Source organism: Maniola hyperantus, chromosome 9 (genome assembly GCF_902806685.2).
Source record: "Maniola hyperantus chromosome 9, iAphHyp1.2, whole genome shotgun sequence".
Classification (NCBI taxonomy): domain Eukaryota; kingdom Metazoa; phylum Arthropoda; class Insecta; order Lepidoptera; family Nymphalidae; genus Maniola; species Maniola hyperantus.
The window spans coordinates 8,232,630-8,240,328 of record NC_048544.1 but is presented as its reverse complement, the minus strand read 5'-3'; the positions used below and the strand labels follow the sequence as shown (position 1 = coordinate 8,240,328).

The following is a 7,699-nucleotide window of genomic DNA, read 5'->3' as shown; positions in this document are numbered from 1 at the left end:
TCCGTGTGCACATAAATTAAGAACGACTAACTTCATGGCAGATGTACCTACCAATTAATTTGCCATAAAATATTTTATCATTGAATTTTACTAGGTATCTATACTAATTTATTTATTAGTGCGATAGATAAAGTAGAGCAGTGGACGGATGCATATAGGCTGATGGATTGGATTGGATTCCATCACGCTTTGTGTGTGTCCAAGGCTTTAAGATGCGACACACCTGCATTCAGCAATTCCGGGTCATCCGGAAAACCGGCTACTATGACATTACCTGCGACTCGATCTGTGGATATTGGATTTGAGACCTTTAAATGGTCACCTTAAGGTTGCAATGAAAGAAAGGTACCTTACTCGAAGTACTACATTCACGTTCCTTTGAAAATATAGAACTGTTTGCGCGATATGCAACATTTATGAGTGTTATGTAATAAACTAGCCCGTGACTTCGTCCGTGTGGATTTAGCGTCAGGGAACTCTTTATTTTTTGGGATAAAAAGAAGACCATGTCAGTGTTCGGGAAGCAAGCTCTATCTGTATTCTGTACCCATAAAATCGGTTAAACGGATAGGCTTTGAATCCCGTGGGAACTGTTTCATTGGCTATCCCCGAAATGTAAACTTTGTTCCAAACATCGGCTAAAACGATGACACACTTTTGCATTTATAATATTAATGGATATGGATTTTGGGCCAAAGTATGAGCGTCGATAAATCCCGACTAATATAATAAAGGCGAAAGTTTGTGTGTCTGTCTGTCTGTCTGTATGTCTGTATGTCTGTCTGCTAGCTTTTCACGGTCCATCCGTTAAACCGATTTTGATGAAATTTCGTATTGAGATAGCTTGCATTCCGGGGAAGGACATAGGCTACTCTTGATCCCGGAAAATTAAAGAATTCCCACGGGATCTTAAGAAACCTAAATTCACGCGGATGAAGTCGCGGGCATCATCTAGTACCTAATAAATATTAGGGTAAGATTACCTACTAATATTACGAGTTATTTTTCTTAAACATAGTGTTTCGCCGCTCGCCGCTATAGTTTAGTGGTTAGAACTACGAATACAAGGATGTCGTGACTTGCGAGGTTCGAGACTTCCAAGTTTTCCGTGAAAAGTAGGTAGATTTGTTTGAAACATTAGGTATTTCCTTAGGGCGTTTTCTGGTGAATATCAATAACTGTAAAAAAACGTGTGGTAAGCGGTGATAGTATAGTGGTTAAGAAGTTCGTTTTCGGGAGGCCGGGGTTTCGGTCCTGGGGATGCACCTCTAACTTTTCGGAGTTATGTGCGTTTTTAAAAACAAGTGAATATCACTTGATTTAACAGTTAAGGAAAACATTGTGAGGAAACCATGCCTGAGAGTTCTCCATGTTCTCAAAGGTGGTATTTAAAGTCTGCCAATTTATTTCCTTAGGGCGTTTTTTGGTGAATATCAATAACTGTAAAGAAAACGTGTGGTAGGCGGTGATAGCCTAGTGGTTAAGAAGTTCGCTTTCTTTTCGGGAGGCCGCGGGGTTCGATCCCGGGGATGCACCTCTAACTTTTCGGAGTTATGTGCGTTTTTAAAAACAAGTGAATATCACTTGCTTTAACAGTGAAGGAAAACATCGTGAGGAAACCATGCCTGAGGGTGCTCCATGTTCTCAAAGGTGGTTTGTAAAGTCTGCCAATTCGCATTGGGCCAGCGCGTGCGGCGTGGCAGACCCAAACCCTTCTCACTTTGAGAGTAGACCCGTGCTTATAGTGACGGCCGGTAATGGGTTGATCATGATGAAGAAAAACGTTTGGAGCATGTAGATATTTCGGGACAAAATGGTGAAAATGGGCCGCTATGTAGGTACAACATCGAGGGCTTTAACAATTTTTTTAAGTTAGAGGTGCAGAAATAATAATATGTTATTAATTAGTACCTGAGTATTTTCTGATACCTCAAGTACCTAACAATTTTTAATGGTTTAAGTCAATATTTCTCAAGTAGATTAGACCGAAATATTTTACAATAGTACCTAATTATTATTTTAGGTTTTCAAAATCCACTGCGCTTTTCTCACTTTTCCAACAGTCGTTACCGCACACGAAGTTTCGCAAACCATGCTTTAATGCTAGATCTATGCAACCCAGCCTCTCGCCAGCTCACCGCGCCTTCACAGGCCATACATACCTGTAGTTGATAACCAACCTTCTTACCGTGAACACGTAGCGCCGAAAGCGAAACCGCAGTCTACATCGAAAAGACTTGTTTATGTCAGAGACTCGAAATTGTTTATAAAAGTATACAAATTCTATTCCATCGTTTCGATAATAAACTTTATTAACAGTGGACAGTGTATAGACTAGAGATTGTGTTTGTGATTGATTTGAGACGATTTATTTTACGAGTGAATTTTCTTGATTGAAGCGGAGAAGTGAATGTGAAAATTTGAAAACGCCCGGAAGGACGGGTCGGCTCTCCCTCGTCCGTATTTCCGCAACAGGTATGCAGTTGCCAGTTGACCAGTTTAGAAATGTAACATAGTAACATAATATAATCCATATCCATACTAATATTATAAATGCGAAAGTGTGTCTGTCTGTCTGTCTGTCTGTCTGCTAGCTTTTCACGGCTCAACCGTTCAACCGATTTTGACGAAATTTGGTATAGAGATAGCTTACATCCCGGGGAAGGACTTTTTATCTCGGAAAATTGTAGAGTTCCCACGGGATTTTTAAAACCTAAATCCACGCGGACGAAGTCGCGGGCATCATCTAGTGATATATATATTTATTATTATACCTACAACACCTATATTTTTTCTAAACTCGAAAGGAATTTACGAACTTGTGAAATCTTTCCAAGGATAGTCAAGTAACATACTCTAGAGGCGATATAATATTATTTCCCATTTAAGTACGTCTAGCTAGAATATCATGATAAAGATGTAACTCCTGTAAATTATGTATCATACCCATTTGCATATTTGAGAGCAAGTAAAAGTAACATTAATTAACGTAGATGCAATTAAACAATAAACAATTAAACACTCAACTTACACACTTGCATACATTAATTAGTAGGTACGTAGTACCTACGTACCTAGCTATGTTTGTACTTTGTGTACCTACCTACTTACCTACTATACATACGTGTAAAGAGTAAAGAGTTAAAGACCTTAGACAATTAGCCATTTAGCCAAAGAGTTTAAACATAAACCTACATAGTAGGTACAGTTTAATAGTTACTTTAATATCTTTGCAATTAACACAATTTAACTCCATTGACATTATTTTGACGTGCAACGTGAAAGTCCCATCAAAATCTTTAGAGCAGATTAACTATTGGTTTCCACTTGACCACTCTTCTCTGAAAGTGTTTTTTATTTATAAAAAAAAGTTATGAACCTACCTTGTTTTTAACATAGCTTTAGTTTAAGTTATAAAACTAAGTTGACGAAAATAAGTAGGTATTTTTCACACACAAGTCATATAACTTTATTTCAATTTTTTTTAAAGTTTACTATAAAAGGTTATTGATTGTTATCATTTTCGAGTTTGACTTGTCTATAATTTACGACTTCACCTACGTATAAGGAGGAGTACGTAGGTACCGAAGTATTCATAGGCGATAATGATATTAACTTAGTATAGAATGCCTAGGTATATTAAAATAACAGCTATCTACTTATGCTATTTATCAAGTTTAAGTTTCTATTAAGTCGATAGAAATCAGTTTCGAAGAAAGTTGATTTATCCATGGAGTCAGCAGGTTGCGAGATGTTTGCGACATTCCTTTTATGCGTTGTTCAGTTAAATATAATATACAACTAGGCATCTCTACGACTTATGCGGTAATAGCCTAGTGGTCTCCTATTCCAGAAGTCCGGCGTTCGATTCCGGGCACGCGCCTCTTAACTTTTCGGAGTTATTATGGGTGTTTAAAAAAACACGTAGGTATTACTAGTATTAACGGTGAAGGAAAACATCGTGAGGAACCTACATACCTGAGAGTTCTCCATAATATTCTTAAAAACGTGTCAGTGAAGTCTGGTATACGCACGTGGCCAGCGTGGTAGACTATGGAACTATGGACAAAACCCTTCTCACTTTTAGAGGAGACCCGTGCTCTGTAGTAAGCCGGCGATGGGATTGTCATGACTCATGATGGTAATGAGATAGAATAGTATCTAAATCAAGATACTTTTCTGTGGAGCGTGGGTAAAGGCAGCGTAAATTTTAGCGTGGTAGAATATGGGTCTAAAGTTAAACCTTTCTCATTCTGAGGAGAGACCCGTGTTCTAGGTCGGTGATGGGTTGATGATGATGATGATCATATACCGCAAATGGATCGTACAAATTAAAATATTATTTACTTACATTTTACATTTTAATACGATATCAAAACCGGCAGAATGTTATGTTTGCCCTAAACCGTTAAATGCGGTCAATGATAATAAAATGCCGCTCGTTAGAAGCCAATCGCCATTTTCGCATCTATTAGCGGTGCAGTACAGGTATTGTAATTATGAAAAATAGCTAAAGTCCAGTGCGAATTGGTTATTATTTCTCGTTATTTATGTGCCCGCTAGCCACAAGTATGTTTATGCGAGATTTGTAAATTATAAAACTACCTAATCTGTAGGATTTTCAAGTTCGATATCCAGTAGAGATAGCCCGCGGGAGGGCCATACCTTCGTTATTTTATAAAAGTTGAAAGTTTCTCTGCGTGTTGTCCCCAACACAGGGAGGAACGATCAGCGACAGCGATTCTGCTCTAGCTTCCCTTTGGCCAATCTCGATTTCGACAAAATCTTATTCTAGTTTAAAATATATAGTTATGTATTAAAATTTATTTATATGTCTAAGGCTGGAAAAGTTAAAAGAGAAGCACCCAGAGCCGGTTTCGACAGATCATCACTTTCTCGAAGCCAATGACGGGTTTTTTTAGTTTGCTTATGCATAACCTCTGTAAACTTTATGGATTTCATTTTGATGTTGCATCTGCGTTAGTTAGCAGATTTTACCATTCTAAATGAAATCTCTATGTAACTATACATATAGAGTAGTTAGAGGCGTTATTTTCTGTATCGAAGCCATACTCGTTTATTACTACCGCTAATAAGTAACTAGGTACCTACCTAGTAACTACAATAGGCTTTTTGCGTAACTTCGTCCTTACAAAATCCCGATTTTATTTTATTAGTATCGTACCTACCTACTAAGTACTACCTACATTATAGAGAGTACTTACATTACATGTATTATTTATAATACTTAATTGTTTTTATAATATTTTACCTACACTTCTAATTTTTAAATATTATGTTCATAAGTTTTAAACCGGCATTAACCTAACCGGTTATGTTCATAAGTTTTAAGTTTGGAACCGGCAGGATCCGAAACCTCGTGGCTCTCTGGGTATCGCGCTCCGAACGCCTTTGACCGCCAGGCGCTAGGTAGTGGCATGCACAGGTTTTGATGTAAAGGTAGGCATTAGTCACTTAGGTAGATATCCATTCAGTCGCAGATAATTATTTTATTTATTAATGATAAAGTATTTCTAGTAATGGTTAATGATAGATACAGTTAAGTGTTAAATATTACAAAAACAACTGAAATTGTATCTCTAGTAGTTTAGAAATTATGACCCGATTTCCCTAGCATTTTTGTTTTGGCTCTCCTGAAAAGTAGCAAAAATCCACATCCGACCTTATGATACTAGAGTCGAGATATATTAAGCATTGAGCTTATTTCAAAACGGCCAAGCAGTTCTTTTATGCCTCTATGACTTGCACGCCATTGCCACGTTGTAGGCTACGGATCTTTACCCATGTGCCACGGCTCCCTTATCCTTATTCGAGTATATCCTAACGCCCCTTTCACACGGCAGTCCAGTTATTTGCAAGATCCCGTTTTCTGCAGGATCCCGTTGGATGGCGAATGTGTTTGTATGCTAGCGTTCACACGAGCATCCCGCATGCGAGATGCTCGCTAGCATATAAACACATTCGCCATCAAACGGGATCCTGCAATAAACTGGACGCCGTGTGAAAGGACTGTAACTGAAACTAGAAATCTAAAAAATCTGTCTCTGCATTTATATCTCATGAGCTTTTCAAAGATTTTTGTTCCTAATCATATGCAAGATAATTAAAAGTCAGTAGACGAGGTTTGTGTTCTGTATAATATTGCCTTCATTATCATATTTTAAAGGCCATTATGTTTTTTTACGAATTAATTTGGTCTTTACTTAAATTCGAATTGAAGAACGTGCGTATGTACCTATACCTGTCATAATTAGGAATAGGTGGGTATACGAGTTACTTATAATTATTACTAGCTTAATCCCGCGACTTCGTCCGCGTGGACTACACGAATTTCAAACCCCTATTTCACCCCCTTAGGGGTTGAATTTTCAAAAATCCTATCTTATCGGATGCCTACGTCATAATAGCTAACTGCATGCTAAATTTCAGACCGATTCGTTACAAATTTGAAATTTTGTCACACAGTAAACGCAGAAGTCTCACATAGACACATGATATTTCTGTCCGGTAGTTTGAGCTGTGCGTTGATAGATCAGTCAGTCAGTCATAGTCACCTTATCCTTTGATTTATTACTGATCAGTTTTTATAATTAAATTTCAAAATAATATCCTTTTAGGTACTATAAATTATAATAAAATATGTAGGTAGGTACCTAACCTATCTTACTTAATCACCTTTTTTTGGTAACTTGATATTTTTTATTCGCGTGATCTTGAATATCAAGAGGTTTTTGAGACCACATATTTAAGCTTGCTTATTACATTATTTGCTGTTATTTGAAGGCCTCTGTTTATACTATGATGTCATAATATTCACAGGTAGGTATACCTACATAGTACATAAGTCACACGTAGGTACGTACCGTAACGATATTACTGGTTTTACGACTAAGCAACTACTTAAATATCCACAATAACATAGCAATTAAGTGCGGAAAAAATCGAATCAACAAAAATAATTTTAAAGCTCGTAATATTACAATTTTTGGACCGCGAAGATGCGAAGTAAATCCAATTAAGTAGGTATTATATCAAACAATAAGTTACATGATGATCTATTACCTAATACCAAATAGGTACCTATATTATAAAACTCCGGATAGGAAAAGCTTAAATACCATAGCGGCACAGACTAGGTAGTAGGTACCTATACCTACAAACTGACATGGGCTTTACGCACCTTTTGATATCTATAGTACGCGACAGGTAGAGATGACAATCATGGAGGGAAGCCCCGCACACCCCCGCGCAAACCGCCTCATACCCCGATTGCCATCTCAACCTGTGGCGAACTATGCGAGCATGCTTCAAAAAATGGCAGCCTGCAACCAGGGCTACCTACAAAAAAAAATTTTTTTTAAAGTTTTTTATGTCATTCTGCAATCTGTAAGTTTTTTCAATTACATGATTTTTAAACTATACTTACTAGTTAGGGTTTTCACTCGTATCATGATTTCATTGCCAGTTTGCGGTAATAAAGTAGTATGGGCCGCGTATAGTGCGCCTCAGCGCCTCTCACGCATTTCAGCGAGAGACAAATTAAGGTAGGTAGGTATACTTTACCATCCAATAAAATTGGAATAAGTAATAAAAACAAAAACGCAGGCCGTGGTTGAAAAGTAACCCTGTTGAATATTATTCATCTAAATATTTTTAGAAGAATAATTACTAATAGACG

At 37.4% G+C, this 7,699-nt stretch overlaps 1 protein-coding gene across 1 annotated transcript in view; it reads left to right on the top strand.

Moving 5' to 3' along the window:
* The first annotated feature begins 2,179 nt into the window (after positions 1–2,179).
* The window catches only part of LOC117985022 (uncharacterized), an 85,668-nt gene continuing 80,148 nt past the window's right edge, over positions 2,180–7,699 (top strand). The window contains exon 1 of the mRNA XM_034971699.2: positions 2,180–2,475. The gene's annotated coding sequence lies outside the window, so the exon portion shown is untranslated. The remainder of the gene's footprint in view (positions 2,476–7,699) is intronic.